Here is an 8,816-nt window from a genome sequence, read left to right as displayed (position 1 = left end):
TTGAACTTAACAATATCTATATGGAGGAAGAGGTAAAATTTACATATTTAGAAATGAATGCTCCCATCCCACCCCAACTACATATTCAGGTGAAATATGTGCACCTCCTGTTAGCTAGAACCTATTTCTTTTCTTTTTGTTTTGTTTTTGTTTTTGTTTTTGTTTTTTGGTTAGGGTCTGATTCTGTTGCCCAAGCAGCAGTGCAGTGGGGTGCAATCTTGGCATACTGCAACCTCCACCTCCTGGGCTCAAGCCATCCTCCCACCTCAGCTTCCCAAGCAACTAGGACGCCACCATGCCCAGCTAATTTTTGTATTTTTTCTAGAGACAGGGTTTCACCACATTGCCCAGGCTGGTTTTGAACTCCTGATCTCAAGCAATCTGCCTGCCTTGGCCTCCCAAAGTGTTGGGATTATAGGCGTGAGCCACCGCACCCAGCCTGGAACATCTTTTTCTAGCTTGTTGTTCCTCTTGGCTGTTTTTCATTTAGATTTCCTCTATTAGGTCCCAGGCTTGTCACCATAGCCAGGGTCTGTTAACCATCACCACTGATTCTACATTAGGTATGACATTCCCGGCTAAGCTAATAGCTCACCTGCTTTTCTGATTGATTACAGTGATGCTCTCTGTGGCCACTTATCATGCAGCATCATTTCAGACGGTGCTGTTCTTTGTTTCTATCTTGGGGTGGAATTGGTTTGTTTCCTGTCATTCCTGGAATTGCATGTGAAAAGACAGGGCTTATTATCATTTCTATGGAGCAGCTGTGCGATGCTTTGCCTATGCATCCATTGGACAAAGAGACTGAGTCTCAAACATGAAATTCGCTGTGTCCTTTCTGCAGGAACTCTAAGTATGGTATGTGGTGATTCTCTTCTTCCTCCACTCTTTCTACTGGTTGTGGCAGCATCAGATAAACACCCCAAGAGAAAGAGAAACAGAGAGTCCTTGGAGTGATTTCAAGTTTAAGGCTTCTTTGTAGTCTTCAGAAGCCATCCTTCTGGAACTTGCTATGCTGTTAGGTGTGAATTTACTTTACCAGCTTACTATCAAGGATATTACAAACAATATCAATGAGCACCAAATGAAGAGATGAATAGGGCAAGGTATGTGGGAAGAGGCATGAAGCTTCCATACCTTTTCTTGGGGTAGTACCCTTGAAGGACCTCTGTGTGTTCAGTTGTCTGGAAGCTCCTGAAATACATTTCTTAAATAATAAGACCTGAAAGTCTAAATGACTCCTTGATCCAGGGGCAACAGCATGGATATTGTGTTAGCAGCATGAAAACAACATTCATCTCCTTGTACATCTCCCTCAGAGCTCTTGGATGACCAGGTGCATCATCAATGGGTAGTAATATTTTGAAAGGAATCTTTTTTTCTGAGCAGTAGGTCTCAACAGTGGACTAAAAGTATTCCGTAAACCAGTCTATAACAGATGTGCTGTCACTTAGGCTTTGTAGTTCCATTTACAGAGAGGACGGATAGAGCAGATTTAGTGTAATTCTTAATGGCCCTACGATTTTCAGAATTGGCTTCAACTAAAAGTTACCAGCTGCATTAGCCCTTGTGAAAGAGTCAGCCTGTCCTTTGAAGATTTAAAACAATGCACTGACTTCGTCTGTATAGCTATGAAGGTCTTAGATGGCTTCTTCTTCCAATATAAGGATGTTTTGTCTATATTGAAAATCTTTTGTTTAACATAGCCACCTTCATCATTGATCTTAGCTAGATCTTCTGGATAACTTGCAACTTCTCCAACAACACTTGCTGCTTTCCCCTACACTTTTATGTTTGTTCCTCTTTTCAGGCCATTAAAACATTCTCCTTATTAGCAATAAGGCTGTTTCACCTTTTTATCATGTGTCCACTGGAGTAGCACTTTTAATTTCCTTCAAGAACTTTTCTTTGCATTCACCACTTGGCTAACCAGTGCAGGAAGCCTAGCTTTCAGACTTTCTCAGCTTTCAACACGCCTTCCTCACTAAGCTTAATCATTTCTAATTACTGACTAAAAATAAGAGATGTGTGACTCTTCCTTTCATTGGAACACTTACAGGCCATTGTAAGGTTATTAATTGGTCTAACTTCAGTATTGCCATATCACAGGGACTAAGGAAGCCAAGGAGAGGTAGAGACGGTGAGCAGCTAGTTAGTGAAGCAGTCAGAACAAATACATTTATTGATTAAGTTTGTCTTCTTAGATGGTTGTGGTCCATGGTGCCCCAAAACAATTACAAGAGTAACATCAAAAATACTGAAGGCAGATCACCATAACAGATAACAATAATAGCAGTAGAAGTTTGAAATATTGTGAGACCTACCAAAGTGTGACACAGAGACACAAAGTGAGCACATGCTGTTGGAAAATGGTGCCAATAGACTTGCTTAATGCAGGGTTGCCACAAACCTTTAATTAGTAAAAAACACAATATCTGTGACGTGCAATAAAGCAAAGCACAAAAAACAAGGTATGCTTGTAACAATTTCACTTCCTAATACTATTTGTGTTGTCGATCAGGTAACTCTTTAATGCTTTTCAGGATTTCCCATATGATTACAGTATCTTATCCCCTTATCTTTGTTTCTTATTTTTACCATCAGTAAAATTTTTCAAGACAACATCAACAGCACTGTAGTTCACATTAACTATAGTCCTGCTAAGACTATTGAAAAGATCCAATCTAATGCTCAGTCTTGCCATCATCAATGATAAAGTCCTTCTGTACAATTTCCTACAAACCCATCTTGTACAAATAACCACATTTTTAATATACAAGTCCTAATCTATGTGTGGATTAACTGGTCACCTTTCAACTACGTTTTCTCTATATGTTTTAGGGTGTTTTTTTCTTTTTGGTGACAGAGTGGGTATTTTTTTGTTTTTTCAAATTATTTAAAGCACCTTCTAGGGGTGGCTATTGTCAGGAAAAGGAATCTTGGGGTTTGTTTTATTTTTAATTTATTTGTAATTTGGATTGGGACTCTGGAGGGGAGATGATAAACAACTATCAAGTATTTGGGTGGAAAGAATAAGTGGCTATGAGATCCATAAGCTTATCTGCTGTCTCCCACTCATGTGGATGCTGGAGAAGTTTCCTTGTGAACAGAGCATGTGCTTTTGTCTTGTCTATAGTAGTAAAAATGTGTCATGCCAAGCAAAAGCCCTCAGAGTGTCAGTCAGATCATCATTAAATGTGAAATGTAGTTCAGGGCTCCTCAGTGGCAGAGATACGGAGAATCTGCAGTGGAAGGAACTACAAAAGGGAAAAATCTAGAACTGATGGAGAAAAGGGAAAGAAATCATATTTACCTCAAAAAAAGATCTAGATGATACAATAGAAAATACTATTATAAATTGACAAACTTGCCAAATTTGTCCATCACATGGTAAACAAAAAGTTAAACATAAATATCAATCTTTGGTGAGGCTGGGACAACATAAATAAGACCAGAAGAAATGTAGGCTAGACCTAGTCAGATATTTGATACCAGTATCCTTTTAATTTCCATAACAATCTCAAATACTATTTAGATATTAATTCCATCAAGGCCTAAAGGGAGCAAAGTATCCTAAAATGAATCCTCTTGTAAGCCTAAGTGATTAATTTTTCAATATGTATATAATTTGTGTATAAATATAAAATCACACTTATTAAATTCATTACATCTTATATGTGATTAGATTATTTCAGTTATTTTAGAGTTTTCTATTTTTGCTTTTTTTTATTATTCATTTCCTTATTATGAGGGCTAATGTTCAGAGTGTTAAGTACAATATATGCTGAAAGAAGGTAAAGGAGATGTGATTTTCAATTAAATACATAAAGTATGTTTAAAAACCACTGGCATGATCTTAGTTATTATTTTTTTAAATTTTACTTTAAGTTCTGGGATACATGTGCAGAACATGCAGGTTTGTTACATAGGTACTTTTGCATCTGCTTAAGAGCCTGTCTTTATTTCTCTTAATTTTAATATTTAAAGAAATCATCTCAGAATGTGACTTCCAAAGTTTGTATATCTAAGAATTATTAAATTTGATGTATTTTGGTTAATTATACCATGAGTTTAAGCCTTCCAAGTCCTTACATGTAATATCACTTTCTACCTTAAAAACGTGAATTAAAAAGTATACAAAACCAAAGAATGCTGAATTTAAAAACAAATAGAAAAGAGAGAAGAACATTAAAAAATAAATCATTTATACCTCCACTATCTTTACATTTTGGCTGACTTCCTTCCAATCCTTTATCTAATCTTCCTTCCAAAGCAAAGGGAATTTCTTTTCAATTATTGTAATCATGAATATACCAAATATACTGGTATATATTTTGCTTTTTATTTCACTTAAAATTATGATTTCAGCATTATTACACAAAGTTCATAAACATAATTTTAATGACTGCATCACATTTCATTAATTTCATTTTCTATGAAATAGCTAATCATTATTATAGCTCTTAGTTTTTTGCTATTATAGATAATACTATAATATGCAATTTTGTGCATAAATCCTTTTCTCATCTGGTAGCTTCTTCAAGTAAATTTTTAAAACAGATAAATCTATTCATTTAGCAAACTTATATTGCACCACTCTTTGCTAGGCACTGTTCCAAAAAGTCCTATTATTTATTTAATCATCATAATAATCCAATAATGTAAGTACTATTATGATTATTCTCATTTTAGAGATGAGGAGATCGAGATGTGCTAGTTTACATTACCCCTGTTTACACAGTCGATGAATGGAGGAGTAGGGATTTGAATCCAGGCCCTTGGACTCTGGGATCTGTATTAGAATAGGGACTCCACATTAAAGGGAATAAACATTTTGAAAGCTTTTGGTACATATTGCCAAACTACTTTCCAGCCAACAATAGAGTATTAGCATTGATGTTATAATTTAATTTTTTAATTTAATGGATCAGAAATTATATATAATTGTTTTAAAACTACTGCTTGATTACTAATGAGTTTGAATGCTTTTGGATGATGTTTCCTCTTCTATCAATTCAGTTCTTATCCTTTTGTCCCTTAAGATATTGGTGTTTTTGATGAACTCTTGATATCATAAATTTAATATATGGTTGACTCTTGTATTTGCTCATTTTTCTTTTACTTGTTAAAAATAAGTGAAGTGGCTTATTTTTATATACCAAAGTTTTCCACTTGAGGTTAGTCAGATATGTCATCTTTCTTTTCATGACTTCTTCTATAATGTAGACAAAGTCCACAAGCTCAAACTCCTACAGTGGTCAGAGAGATAATACAATGGGCTGATGTGGGCCTGATACAAGACAATAGGGAGTCTTGAAACTGGGAATAACTTGCAGCTTGTCCAAACAGGAGGAACACCACTAAATTCCAATTTGTTGTTGATAAGAATAGGCCCACTGTGGCAAGATCTGAATTTTTCCAGAATCCAGATTATTACATACAACATCTTTCAAAGGAAACACTGCAGGCTTAATAAAACATTGGGGTGGGACAGAGGGCTCATAACTTATCCCATTTGCCTCAGAAGTTCTCCTTCATTCAGAATTTTAAATCAGCATTTAATTATATTTCCTTCCAGTTTTTTTAGTGAGTTTTTTATATATTCAAATTTTTATACTACTTGTACTTAGTATTGTGGTGTGAAGCAAGCATCTAGTTGCTTCTATAAAACCAAGAAAAGGAAAGAGATGGATTTATGTTTCTCAGTTCTCTTCCCTTGTCCTCAAACTTTTTTCCTTCTCAGAAAACAGAAGGATCAATGAAATGATGGAGAAATATTAAATGTTATTATAGTGATTTCTCTAATTTTGAAGAAAAAGTTATCTCTTTTTCTCTGTATGATTGACTTATACTGAACACTCTCGTTTCCTGATTAATAGTATATAATTTGCTTGTTTGCTTGAAATTAAGGCAGAAGGATCCATAGGTACATTGGAGTTTAAAACTCCTTGAAATGCTCAAAAGAAAACTAATAGAAAGGGGAAAGTACCCAAAGTAATACAAAACTTTCACAGGATTAAAACAATCAATCTAATCTTGCATTAAATATTGCAAATTTGATAAGTGTGAATTTCAGGCAGATTTTAGTTACTGGGCTTATAGTTAGAAAGTGATTAACAAACATCACGCTGTTTAAATATTCATTTACTTTCTCAAAAATCATTAATCAAAAGCTTACTCTGTGCTGGAGCAACAGTAGATGTTTTTGTCCTGCTATTACTATTTTGTAGTTTTTTTTACCCTCACTTTGGTCCTGGGAGCACTGTGATTCTGTGTTAATGAATACAAACATTAAAATTAGAATTATAAAACTGAGGGGTCAGTTTGGTCAGGTCTGCCTATCCTGCTTGCTTTTGGTCGCTTGCTTCTTGTTATTTTTTCCTCTCCCCTTGAAGTTGAAATCTGCAATTGCTGAAGGGCATGCCACTGAATGCTGAAACATAACCTTCACCTGCTACTTTATAGGTAACATTCACAGGTCACCATGGTAACAGTTGCTTCCGTTGTTTTTCAGAAACCTGGACCCGCTTCCGTCCAGTTCAAACTGGTTGAGACCACTGACCTTTGAACTGAGTCTGCGCAAGTGCTGGAGAGACGGCCTTTTGATATTGGAGGGTCAAAAACTCCATCCTCAGTCCATGCTAATGCTGCCATTTTCTGTACATAAGTGCTGTGGAATGCCACGAACTCCAGCTAGGCTGTTGCAGAATGAAACTGTTACTTCTTTTTTCCCCACTAGCAACCACCTTTCCCCAGCCTTAGACCACCTCACTTCCCTAACCCATAAATACCCTTAAGCTTTATCTTTGGGGAGGCAGATCTGAGAGCTGTTCTCCCACCTCCTCCTGTCTGGGTGCCCTTTCGAATAAATCTTTTCTCTTTTGCAAAACCTGAATCATAGTGATTGATTTACTGCTTGAAGGTAGAACAGACCAGAACCTGGCCTGTAACAATTATACCAGCACCAAAAGTTGTTGATGAGAAATTACTTTCAACAATTAATTTCATTAACCCAAATTAATTCCTTGATCAGTTTTCTACATAGCACACTTCAAACATTTCCAATTTTGTCATGTGAATAAAAATACTATTTATGTTGTCATAAATAAACATGAATAAAATGTCATGATTAAAATTGCTAAAATTATTTTGATCCAGATGAATTCATTTATGTGTAACTTATCAACACAGTTCTGTTTTAACAGTCTTTTGTTCAAATCAAATTTTGCTATAACAGCTTCTACTACTATGAGTTTTCTTTTGGGGGCATTATTTTTATGGAGTTCTATTTTCCAAGGTCAAAATGTGTAGATCTACATTTTGCCACATCCAGTTTTTACCTATTTTCAGTTTTATTTTAACTGCCCAACGGATTCATTGTGCCCCCTGCCCAGATAAAGCCGATTCATCAAGACAGAGGAATTGCAGTAGAGAAAGAGTTTAATTCATACTCAAATCAGTTCAGCTGCCTCTGCCTGAATTAAACTCTTTCTGGAAATTCAGAGACTGGAGAGACTGAAAATTAAGAGACTGGGGTTTTTTAAGGATAATTTGGTGCATAGGAGGCCAGAGAGTGGGGAGTGATGATTGGTCCCATTGCAGATGAAATCATAGGGAGTTGAAGCTGTCTTCTTTGTGCTGAGTCAGTTCCTGGGGGGGGGGCCACAATAAATACCAGATAAAGGACCTTATCCATCTGCGTGGTGGCAGCTGATCCATCAAGTTCAGGGTCTGAAAAATATTCTGAGCACCAATCTTAGCTTTTACAATAGTGATGCTATCCCTGTTGTAAATGGGGAGGTTTGGAATCTGTGGCCTCTACCTGCATAACTCCTAAACCATAATTTCTAAACTTGTGGCTACTTTGTTAGTCCTACGAAGCAAGATGAGGGTTTGTTTTAGGAAAGGGCTGTTATCAGCTTTGTTTCAAAGTTGAAACTATAAACTAAGTTCTTCCCAAAGTTAGTTTGGCCTATGCCCAGGAATGAAGGAGCACAGGTTGGAGGATAGAAGCAAGATGGAGGCCAGGCGCAGTGGCTCACATCTGTAATCCCAGCACTCTGGGAGCCAAGGCGGGTGGATCACAAGGTCAGGAGATCAAGACCATCCTGGCTAACACGGTGAAACCCCATCTCTACTGAAAATACAAAAAATTATCCGGGCATGGTGGCAGACACCTATAGTCCCAGGTACTCGGGAGGCTGAGGCAAGAGAATGGCATGAACCCGGGAGGCAGAGCTTGCAGTGAGCCGAGATCGTGCCACTGCACTCCAGCCTGGGCCACAGAGTGAGACTCCATCTCAAAAAAAAAAAAAAAAAAAAAGAAAAGAAAAAGAAGCAAGATGGAGTCGGTTAGGTCAAATCTCTTTCACTGTCATAATTTTCTCACTGTTATAATTTTTGCAAAGGTGGTTTCATTATTTTATTTATTATTTCTAATTTTTAAAATTATTCGTTATAGTTAGTATTTATTTCTCAACTAATTCATGATAAAATTGTTAAATCTCTCAGTATTGGTCTTTTGCCCAGAATCATCTGTTACAAGGCCAATTTAATTCTTCTGTTTATTTTTTGGACCTTGTATAAACTGTCCAGGACACTTGTGGCCCAAAGAGCAAATATGCGGATAAAAGAGATTGCCTCTAAAAAAATAAAGCTGTTTTCTCTAAAAGAAAGGGGGAAATGCTAGGTTGTGGGAGAAGGCTTTCTTGAGAAGGTAGCATATGATCTGCATCACAAAAGACGAGAAAGAATTCACCAGGTGCCCATAGAGTCAAAGGACATTCCATAGAAAAAGCATGTGTAAAAACACGGAG

Source organism: Macaca fascicularis, chromosome 11 (genome assembly GCF_037993035.2).
Source record: "Macaca fascicularis isolate 582-1 chromosome 11, T2T-MFA8v1.1".
NCBI lineage: Eukaryota > Metazoa > Chordata > Mammalia > Primates > Cercopithecidae > Macaca > Macaca fascicularis.
The sequence above is the reverse complement of the archived record's forward strand: the minus strand, read 5'-3'. Positions refer to the sequence as shown.